This window comes from Cyrtonyx montezumae, unplaced genomic scaffold (assembly GCF_038088225.1).
Source record: "Cyrtonyx montezumae isolate F1298 unplaced genomic scaffold, pur_monq_1.0 scaffold_13, whole genome shotgun sequence".
NCBI lineage: Eukaryota > Metazoa > Chordata > Aves > Galliformes > Odontophoridae > Cyrtonyx > Cyrtonyx montezumae.
The window spans coordinates 11,271,138-11,283,207 of NW_027071859.1; positions in this window are offsets into that span (position 1 = coordinate 11,271,138).

Consider the following 12,070-nt stretch of genomic DNA (forward strand, 5'->3'; position numbering starts at 1 on the left):
CAGTCATGGGTTATGCATCGCAATAACTAATATATTCAAGGGAAATACTATATACATAGCTTAGAATCCTGTCCTGCTTTTGGAAGTGACTCACTGTGACAAACACACAGACACATCTGGTATTTATAGTTTCTTTTGTCCCAGCTTTGGATGCTTTTGCACTCATGTCAAGTCATAAAGATCCTAGGGCAATATAGAATTTCCTGAAAATAGTTTAATTGCTCACTGACATTATCCTGAGTGAAATCTAATTAAAAATGAAGACTTTGCAGCTCTTGCCAATTTGGAAAACATGCAACACTACATTTATTACTGAGTAAAAGAATATATATCATGGCATTTAATCCACTCAACACTAAAGAAAAGGGTGGTATTCATCATTCCTACCTTTAACCACATAACAGTTAAATGTCTGAGCCTAAGCTATTGACCTTAATCTGGCTCTGTGGTCAGTAGAGAGAAACAGTCGTTTCATAAGACAATTCATCTGACCTTTCTTAGGTACATATTTTAAGATGAGATGAACAGTTCTCCAGGGATTGAAAATGAGATAAACTGCCATCTAGAAATTTGATATCTGTATCTAACGTAATCACCTGAGGCTTTCTCTACAGCCAATGGAGAGAAATAAGATTTCACGCATGACCTTCATAGTACCACAAAGAATCTAACCTCCTGTGATATGCCTCAGCCAGGCTGCAACACTGGAAATTGTGGTAGCAGGCTAAAATCATGGAATCCGCGCTTGCATCATAACTTTCTAATTCATCGATGAACTAGTGGATTAAGACATTCCTCATTTCAAATGCTCTCACTATTCAGCACTGACACTTTACTCTCCAGTTTCACCTAGGCATGACAATACCTGCCCACACTATTTCAAATGTTCACACACATACTACAGTAACAATATAAGAAGGGATCGTTAAAAATTCCAGTAAACTAAGAGCTAGGAAATATCCCATCTGAATTTTGCACTGGATTAAAACTGGTGTAGTGCTGAATGAACCACATCGACTTCAGTGCTGTTTTATTGTGGCCTGAAGCCAGTGGAAGAGCACAATAGCAATGTTTGTGAGTCATTCTTCAGTTTATGGCAGCTGTTTAGTTCATCTTTGATCATACATATTTTTTGCAGTTAAGCTTCTTGGTCACACTGTCTTTGCAGAGATAGCTGTTCCAAACAATGCCCATGTTCATGTGCTAACAAAGGTATTTGTGCATGTGGATTAACTGGTTTTTGCTTGTCATGTACTTACATGCTTTTGTGTTGGCTTTGTTTTGTTTACAAAACGATATTCAGCTACTCAAGGAACATAAGCATTAGCATATGACATAGCTGAACAGCTGTTCACCAGAGTTAGCATTAGTGTAAAGTGCTCAGTGGATAGCAAGAGCTATATCTCGTCTTGAGTCAAGACAAGAGGTTGGTAGATAATTTAATAAAATGGTGAACAGCAGATGCTCCTAGGAAAGAGTACTAAGACAAGTGTTGCCTGTGACAGTGAATCTCTAGAATATGCTCCCATTTTTATGTGCTTTGTGGCTCAAAGACTTTTTGAGCTGGCATGGGAGTCTTCACATTTAACAATCCCAGAGGAATTTTTCTTCTACATGAATGTATCACTTTTTAATCTATATAAAATTCCACCACTGCAAACCTTCAACAAAAATTTCCCCAGTTCAATTTTACACTGTGTGAAGGCTCCATTCCCAGTTTTCAATTGCCTGTTCTTAGTTTTATTTGATAAACTCTGGTTTTTATGATCAAAGAGATATGGAATGATAGCTCCCCATTAACCTTCTCCAGCTCTTAATGGATTTTGCAGATCTGCATCATATCCCATTTCATTCAGCTATTTACAAGGCTCAACAGCAGTCTATTGAGTGATTTCTCATTTTGAAAGGTTTGTAACATTGGTCATTTTTGATGTGCTTTTTCTGTCTTTCCTTATTCTACTAAAATCACAGGATCACAGAATTGTAGGGGTTGGGAGGGACCTCTGGAGATCATTGAGTCAAACCCCCTGCCAAAGCAGCTCCCTAGCCCAGGTTGCACAGGTAGGCGTCCAGGTGGGTCCTCAACATCTCCAGAGAAGGAGACTCCACCACCTCTCTGTGCAGCTGTGCCACTGCTCCGTCACTGCACTGTGAAGAAGTTCCCTTTAACATTTATCAGTTTGTGGCTATTTCCCGTCGTCCTGTCACCACACACTGCTGAGAAGAGTCCAGCTTTTCCCTTGGCGTTCCGCTCCTTAGATATTTATAGATGTGGATCAGATCTCCTCTGAGTCTTCTCAAGGTTGAACAGCCCCAGGTCTCTCAGCCTCTCCTCATAAAGGAGGTGTTCCACGCCCTTTATCATCTTTGTAGCCCTCTGCTGAACTCTTTTGAGGAGATCACTGTCTTTTTTGTACCAGGGAGCCCAGGCCTCACCAGGGCAGAGTAGAGGGGGAGGATCACTTTCCTTGACCTGCTGTCCACGCTCTTTTTAACGCACCCCAGGATACCATTGGCATTCTTGGCCATCAGGGCACACTGCTGGCTCATGGCCAACCTGTCATCCACCAGGACACCCAGGTCCCTCTCTACAGAGCACCTCTCCAGCAGCTCATCCACCAACCTGTACCGGTGCATGCAGTTATTCCTCCCAAGGTGCAAGACTCTACACTTGCTCTTGTCAAACCTTGTCTGGTTTCTTTCTGCCCAACTCTCCAGCCTGTCCAGGTCTTGCTGAAAATGCTTGTAAGCAAAAGAGAAATAAGGGTGGAACAAGTTGAATTTTGAAAAGTACGTACATTTGAGAAAAAGTACATGTCTGGAGGTTGTATGTTGAGAATAAATAGAAAGTTATGATTTTCTTCTTCCTAGTTGAAAATGGTAACAGCAGTCAAAATACCTCAATAAACATAAAAAATTTCTTTAAATGTCTCCATCAATTTTTGGATAAAATCTAGACATGAAGATTTCTCTTAGGAGATAAAAACACTTCCACAAAATGTTAAGCAAGTTTTACTTTCCAGATATGAATTTTTATCCACTCCAAATCATATTCCAATCATATGCTTTGCAAGTTAGTAGCTCCAGAATATGAGAAAAACATAATGCTGTGGAAACATTTGGAAAGGATAATAATAAGACTCTTGTAATGATAAGCTGTCAGGAAAAACAAGCACTGAGTCCTGGGTGATACAGGACTCAGCAAAGAGATAAAAGAAGGAAATATAATTGATGCCAATCTAGGAAACTATACAGAAAATAAATCCTGTCAAACTAGCAATATATTTTTATGGGAGTGTCAACTGACAAAAGAAATTATATTAACCCTATGTATTCCCTTAGACATTCAATTTCAAATTCTATTAAATTGAATTTGAAATTAGATGATGCTAAATTAACATGGCACATTAAAATTCAGCAAAGGCATAGAATTAAATGATATACCTCAAAATACTGTTATAAAATGTGAAAATTTCAGTGGTATGTTTTACTTAGTGTTTTGTCAAAAATATGATGAAAACTACTCACAAAACAAACACAGTTAATATTTGTAGATGATCATTATAATACTTACAAATCATGAGTAGCTCAGTTGCATGCAAACTTTATTTAATGAACTCAGGTGTGATTAGTTATACTGACCAGTTATCCTGTAAATGTTACCAGGAGGGCGAATACAGTTTTCTCATGGAGAGAACATCTTGATTAGATGTTTAAAGTTCATGTTATCTCAGCATTTGACCTTCCTGCTAACGTTCCTGCAATATTTTGTTTAGTTCTTGTGCCACTTTCTAGAAAGTTTTGAATAACTGAAGAGATTCAGATTAAAAACGTGGAAAAAAGTGTTCCTTATACAAAAAAGATTCTCAGATATCTGTGAGAGGGATGGTTAAGGGGCATCAACTATTACAAACACACAAAATAAGACTTTGTGAATTCTTGTTGATGATATAACAAAATACAGTGGCTGAAAGATGGAGTTAAAATGTCTATGACTAGAAATTAGAAACAAATTTTGAACAGTGAGGGTAACTGGCCAATTTCAATCGAGACCGATATTTTTTCAAAACTTTTAAAACTCAATTTCAAACTGAAAATATATAGGTAGGGCTAGATGGTTACAGTGATCCCTTGTGACTTCATAATCTATGACTCTATAAATCTAAGCACCCTGAAGACCAAATCTGAAAACAAATAGCAATTAAAGAAAAAATCATGAATACTTAGAATGTTTACTTTTTGTTGTTGTTCTTTTTCTTTTTTTATTTTTATTTTTTACAGCAACTAGAATTCACAGATAATTCAGAAACAGAAAAAAAGTTTGAGTTATTAATAATTTATTTCAGGGCAATAAATCATTTTGCTCCACTCTGAAATTCCATTTCTGTAACTAGCAGCTGAATAATTCCCATTGAATATACTTAAGAGTTCATTAAATTAAGAAAGACAGAAAATGCTTTAGTGATTTTCTGAAGTTATTTTTGTGTAATTTCTGTCATTTTCATTTTGACTGCCACATAATTTTTCCTAATCACTGTCAAGGCAAAAGTGTCTAGCTGCAGATAACATGTATGATGTTTATTGTCTCTTTTGAAGTTGACTTTTTGTACCCTCTTGAAAAGTTGTGTATTGTATCTACCAATCTGTTGAGTGCTTACTGGAAAGACTGTGTATGGCTCAGGTTATTCTAGAAGATATTATTTTTTCTATTTTGCTGTTCAGATAAACTTTCCTTAACAGTATGTCTTGGTTTAAATAGGACCCATCTATTTTATGGACAAAAAGGAACAGATGATGTTTTCTCAAACTTTAGATAAACGGCAATCCTTACATAATGGTGGGCATTTCCTCTTTGGAGATCGCCACTGAATCCTGACATTCAAACAAACTCACCGCTAAGCTGCTCCCTGGGGCTAGGCTCAGATTGTCCAAAGCTATGCTTATTACATGTGCTTTGGTCAGCAGATATGCAATCTTAGACAATAGCTTCTTTCTGCAAACAATAGTCAGTATTAAGAATGTCATCAGATATAATGGCTATGAGCGGGACAATTCTGCTTTCTTGTGAAAGCATTCATAATGGAGCGGTCAGAGCGTGTGTGTCTGTGTGTCTGTCTGTGTGTCTGTGTGTCTGTGTGTCTGTGTGTGTTTTGAGAAAGATCCACCAGCGTGCTGCAGAAGCTGCCTGCTGGTCTCAGAAGAGCTGGCTCATGAAAGGTGCCATTTATAGCGCTTTCACAGTGCCACAGAATGGAAACATTAGGTAATAGTAAAATCCCAGAGCTAGACTTACTAAATTCTGAAAACTTACTCACATTACCATGCTTTATAGGGCTTTAGGGACTTCATAACAACAATCTGTGCAACTGCAGACTTTGTTTAATGAAAAAATAAATAGAAAGAGTTACCCCAAAAATTAGCCTAAAGACTGGTATTCCCTTGTTAGTGCCCTTTAATAATTTTCACTATGCCTCCATTTGCACTCTGTCTAGAAAATAAAAGGCTTATTCATGCACAAACACACAGATCTGCCTTCTCAGTGAGAAATTTTGTAACATTTCTGTAGCAGAATCAACTGTAGCAGTTCAAGGTCTTTTTTTTTCTGGAAGAGGAAAGGCGGTTAGCTGGTTATTGCATTTCTTTCAGGAGATTTCTTCGTTGTTGTGTAATTTATCTGACAGTTGCCACGGGGTTTACACGCCACTTTAGTTACCCTCCTGATTTTTAAGGGATGGATACGCATGTAGAAATTAGGGGAGCATTCGTTTTTCCCCCTAATTTCATCAAATTACATGCACTGTGATTTTAGATAAATCACGCTATTGCGCTGTTTCCTTTTTCACGTTTATGATGACTTGTGGGTTCACTTTGCTTTGCCTTTAAGCAGTCAGAAGCAGCCACTGTGCTTTCGTTGGGATTCATGTCCCAACCAATTGAGTTTGTCTGATGTGTCCTCTGAATGGTGTTCTCTAAGCAGCTCTCTGTAATGCTCTGTCATGTATTTGTTTGGTGTTTTTTCTTATTGGGAGGTATCAGAGCCAAAAATCCAGAACGTCTTGCTTTCTCTATAAGGCTCCCTGAGCATTTCAAATGAAACAGATCTAACAAAGAATGCAATGTGAATTTGTGCATCACCAGTGCAAGAGAAACAAAGTAGTTGGTTGAAAAGGCAGACAAATATATCAGCCTTCCAATCTCAAGTGACTCTCAGGCAGGTAAAGCACATATGCCTTCTGGATTCAGAGCAGACAGAATTCAAAAGATCAGCCTTTTTCTGACCTCAGATATGAGCATCTGGCTAAGACCAGCATCCTTCACAGCTCTGGCAGTTTGCAAAGACACAGACTGGCCTGGATTACAAATCGGAAACACTCATCACAGCTGAAAGTGCATTTTTGCCACTGGGGTAGTAGAAAACTGAGAAAGACAGACATGCAGCTGGGGGAGGCTAAGGCAAAGCAAGACTGCCTTTTCTCTGCTCTTGAAACCTGTGATGCAAATATTTATGCATGAGGCTGAGAGGAATTCTTGGGTCATCCTTCTACTCTGTCTAAAAACATACCCATGTCTGAAAGGAGAGCTCACAACAGTGAGTTTGAGAATGTGCTGATGTCAGAATTCTGTGCTATTTACATGCCTTTGGTGAAGAGCAGCCAAGTACCTGCTTATCATAAATCTCTCCTCTCCCTCCCTTGATCCTCTCCACTGAAACCCCTGCAATTTTCAGTACAGAACACCAATGCACAAGTAGGTTATTCTACGTATGAAAGCAGTGCTTGTGGAAGATGTTGAATGCACAGTCCTGGAAATTCACATCCACTGCAGAATAGTGAAGGAGAAAAGATACATCATGGATAGTAGCACTGTTAGCTTCCTTGCTTGGACTTACCAGGTTCACTGAGCCTGAAGAAACATCCACTGGGGTGAGACTACCGTTCATCCTTTATAGCCAAGTTGTTGTCCTAGCTGCTAAAATTGCCATGTATGGGGCTAATTAGGGCTGGTTATGGTTATGGCTTTTGCAGTGTTCACAGATGTGAACTGCTCACCCAAAGCTAATGCTGCAGGATGTGTCACTTATACAATCCATCAGATGTAACAATCTGCTAAACTACAGTAGACTTATACTTGCCTAAAGAGGAAATCAGAGAGAATGGGTTGAAAAACCCTCAAGATCCATCTGTCTACCTCAGGAGATCATATCTACAGCATTCTTGAAAGCTATTTGTCTAACCTACTTTTATAGATCATATCTAAAAAGGACTCCAGGACCTCTACATGCAACTCATTCCAGTGCTTCAATATAGGCACTTGGATGAGAAAGGAGATTTTTGAGTGTTTAACCCAAACTACCTCCATACTTCCTATTTGCCATAATCCTGTCTTCTCTGCAGGGTTCCACCATACAGCAGGTAAACATGTCTCTCCATTTTTTTCTCAGTTTACAGTCCTTTCAGTCTTTCCTCAAGCATTACATTTTCTAGATTGTACTGTGATCTTTCCGTTGTTCACTTTGGACCCTTTCTGGCTGGTTATATAACTTATAAAACATGGTTTGAACCACATGGGACACTGTTCTAGTCCATGCTGTGCAAAGTTGGAAAACACAGGAAAGTAATTGTAATGTCTTATAGGCAATCTTCCTGCCTAAACATCCCTAAAAGTTCATGGGTTTCACACAAGCAAGATGCAGCTCAGCATGTGTGTTATGTGAGTCAAATGACTCACTGCTGTCATCTCCTTTCTTTTGCCTCTTTGTCTGACTCTTCATCCCCCACCAGAAAGAAATCACTCTGGCCATGCTCCAAAATCTGTGCAGGAGCACTGAGAAGCTCAAGGTGTCCTTCTGTAATGATATTAATGACAGCAAGAAATAGAACAAAAGAAGAAATCTTCACAAGATGGCTATTTCTCACCAGTACATTCAAGAAGGAGGTGAGGAAGTCAGCAATATACCAGCAGTATCAACAATACTGGCTGCTTTCCTTTTCAATGCCTCATTCTTGCCTTGGTCTTGTGAAAGAAAAACTAGATATTATTGAGAAAACGATTGTGTTATTTAAATCAGGATGCAACAGTAGAAATAGCCATAGGTTTCAGGCCCAATTATTTTTCTTAAAACTGAATACAGACAACACTCAAACTGCATTAAAACTGTTATTTTCATGACAGCAAATATCTCTGAGCTCATGTATTAATCTGGAACCTTCGTGTATCACAATGCCCCAAACGCACAGCTGTCAAATAGATTATATCTGTGATTGATATAGGATGTATGGATATGACGTAGAGAAAAAGCTGCATTGTGGGACAAATGTCTCTGAGCTTTTGGTACTATAGTTCCCAAAGAAGTAGTATATGTTTGGATTGCTTTATTTGGCATAATACAGAATTTCAGTAGAAGCTGATTAGCAACTTCACTGGAAGTGTCACAAAAATCCCTCAGTACAGCTTTTACAACTGCCATCATTTAGATTTTTAAAAAGAATGACCTGTGTAAATAAATATGCACACCAATACAAATGTGTATGAAGGGAAGCAGTAAATTAAGTGCTATTCACAGCAGAGCAATTAATCATATCCCATGCATTCTACTAAAACCTAAGAATTTCTATAAAAATTCAAAGGTGTGGATATACATGCCCTTTGGAAAACTGTTTAAAAATTTGTGTTGATGCTGTGTTTAAGGAGAAAATGCTGCAGAAATCTGTGAATAGGCATTACATTTGATGATGAGATCCCTATACTGAAAATAAAAGCAAAAACTAGATGAGAATATTCCCTACATAAAAGTAAGCTGTAGAGTTTACACAGTTTGAGACTGCAAACATACTTGCTACTTTGCAAAATACTTGTCCATAACATCACATTTTCTATAGCACTGTAGCTGAAAATAGTACAACAGTACATGGCGTTTAGGGCTGACAAAGACCTTTGGCCTTTGACCTTAAAAGATCTTTATGTGGAGGCCCGTGGTGGTTGAATTTTGTCAGTACAGTGCCAGAGCCATACAAAAAAGGTATTCATATTAACCAAGTCAGTGGATATTTCGGATCAAGATGCCAGCAGTTGTCTTTTTCAGCTGACATCCTGGTTTGAGAAAGTTGGATTTAAGGTTTACTTGACTCTCATATTTTGATTTCTTGCCATATAGGGTTGTGTCATTAGCTCTCTGGAATGCCTTTCAGTTTCTTCCTTGAAAAATGCTAAATAAGTTCTCACTTTACCTACTGACTGCATAAGAATACAAAAACAGTGGACAGCTGTGAGGCATCTGCGTGTCACATAAACAGTGTTGGCACAGTTTCTGCATTCAAGAGATCAGCAAGAGCCTAGTAAATAAGCTTTCTTCACTAAAGACCACTTTTGTCCATGATCATTGGAGCTGTGCTTTACTCATACACCCTCTGAATTCCTCTTTTCTTCAGTAATCACGCATGCCTAGCATGATGGCTGATTCTATTCTACAGTCTGCAGCCATGTAATTATGTGGATAATTGGCAGACAAGATGTTGTGAATACCTGAATCCCAGGTTAATTGAAACTAACACCTGCCTGAACTGTGCAGTTGCAATGGATGCAATAATACAACAAGATCAGGTCCTACTGAGTTGCATAATCTTTTCAAGGCAAGGGTTTTGATCTCCTCCTTTGATTTGAGGGCGGTAGTAAACTAAAGTATTATGCCTTTGTTGAAGCTTATAAAAGATGAATCTGAGCCTGAAAATGAAGGTCCTTCCAGTTAATCTGTATTGAGAAAAATCACTGAGCACACATCTTTTGCATCTTTCAGTTAGAAGGGAAACAACAGATACAGCTGAGATCACAACTGTAGTCAGTAACAACATTACAGTTGAGTCACCCTGGAGTAACCCAGGCCATTACCCAGGTAGTACAAACTGCAAACTTTGGATTTGTACAGCTCCATACAAGCACAGTTCCCACCAGTGTCATCAAACATCACGAACTGTACAAGTGTTAAGGCATTACACAGGAGGCATTATCCCACTGTTAGTGGGCTGTGGTTCATTTTTGGCTCTGTTGTCCTTCGTACTGCCATAGCTTGCAGACAGCTTGCTCAGATGCCTCGCGTGTTCCTTTCTCATGCACAAGATGGGGGTAATGGAAAGCCTCTACAGACAGGCACACAGCACATGTTCTGTCAGAAGGGAACTACTAAGACAAAGATTCCCAAGTCATGGCAAGACCTTGAGAACAGGTACGCTTTTCTTTTTAAAACCTCTTTTGCTTTTCTTCTTCTTTTACTGAGACTATGGCAATTTTTGTTTAAATCAACTCATACATATCATTTTAAACACAGCTTTTATCTGACAGAGTTCAACTCTTCAAAGTTTTCAGTTCAAGCAGACCTCAATTACAAGGGAATAGTGGATTAGAGAAGGAAACCAAAGTAGTTTGGCAATAGAATCTGGTCTGTTTAGGAAATGAATTACACTGTATAGTTGCTAGTAAGAGCAGAAGACAGGACTCGATGACCCAAAGTGTTCTATTTCTGTAAGTTAAACAAGACATTACATTTCTCTATTAGAATAAATAATATTGGACTGTACTTATAGTAGTGTGAATTGTGTAGAGTTACTGTGCTTTTTGCAAAGAGAATGCAAGTAGAAGAAATCCAAAAATGCCAAAATGTAGCCAGAAGTCTTGGAATTTTCAGAAACCCATGGTCCTTAGATTACTAAAGCAAGTAATCTTATTACAGACTTCTCTGGGAACTGCTTGACCACCCCAGTTGCCTCTGAAAATCACAATCAATTTATTTGTCTCAGGACTAATAGGGGGAAAAAGATTTCAGGAATGAAAAGATTTTACTGTAATGACCTGAAGCAAATGGGAGAACAAAACATCAGCTTTAGAAGTCATGAGGGGCACAATCACTACAATTAAGGGCAAGGAAGAGAAGTGAGGAGGAGGGAACTGGGAAAGCAAAGTCCCCAAAATTCCAGCAGTGACATGGGCCCTGATTTAAATGTAATATGTCTACAAAAGAAAGGCAATGTATTTTGGCTGATAATCTTTCAGAGACATTTTGACACAAAACACAGAAATATCTGATAGAGAGGAAGAGTATCTCTCTGGAAATCACTTAAAACTTACAGGTTGTAAATGAAAGTTACAAGAAAATTTCAGCATAAATATTAGTGCAGTTTCAACCTGAGCACATTTATCAGCCCAGTTCCTTCAAAATCTCTTCCAGGTAACGTCTGTGTCCTATATAAGTCTTATTGTGTCATTCTTTCACCTGACAGAACCGGTTTGGTTTTTTTGTTTGTTTGTTTTTCCAAGCTGAGCACTTTCTGAATAGCTTCTCTAACATCTCTGTTTAGATCTGGCCTACAGATCCCACCTTACTCCCAGTGATGCTGGTAGGAAACTCTTAGCAGACATTCTGTTAGATGACAATAACTAATGCTGTTTCCAGCATCTCACAGTGTTACATCCATCCCATCAGAAGTTGTGAACAATTCTCATATTTACTGACATATTCTTATGTGTGAACACAAGGTCTAGCAAAGTCATTCTCAGAACCCTTTTTGAAAGATGCTTTTCTAGCAGAATCTTGCCAAATCAGAATGGCCACTCTACTACAACACTCATGAAAATGAAGCATGGAAAATAAATAGAAAAATAGGTAGAAGTTTTACATGATCATATGGTTAATCTGGCTCAGCTACCTCACAGTGAACGCAGGAGTCACCTTGTCCAGATAGGATTTTACTGGGAAATATCTATGCTACATGGTCTTTTATCAAGTGTGCTATCTTCTCACACCATCACCTTCCCTGCAGTAAAAGACAGAAGTACTGACATCCTTTCCATCACACATCCTCCGGCAAAACACAGGGAGCTTTGGAGATTATGTCTTGTACTATATATTTGGCTAAGATAGTAACAAAGCCTGAAGGTAAATCCCTGAAAGATTGCAAATGCTGAGGTGACAGGAGGGGGGGGGCTGAGAGGACTGCAGAGAGAGACACTGCACTGCTGGGAGAGAGCCATAGCTATGTTTCAGTCAAATCTGACCTACTTTAATGAAATCAGGTCATCT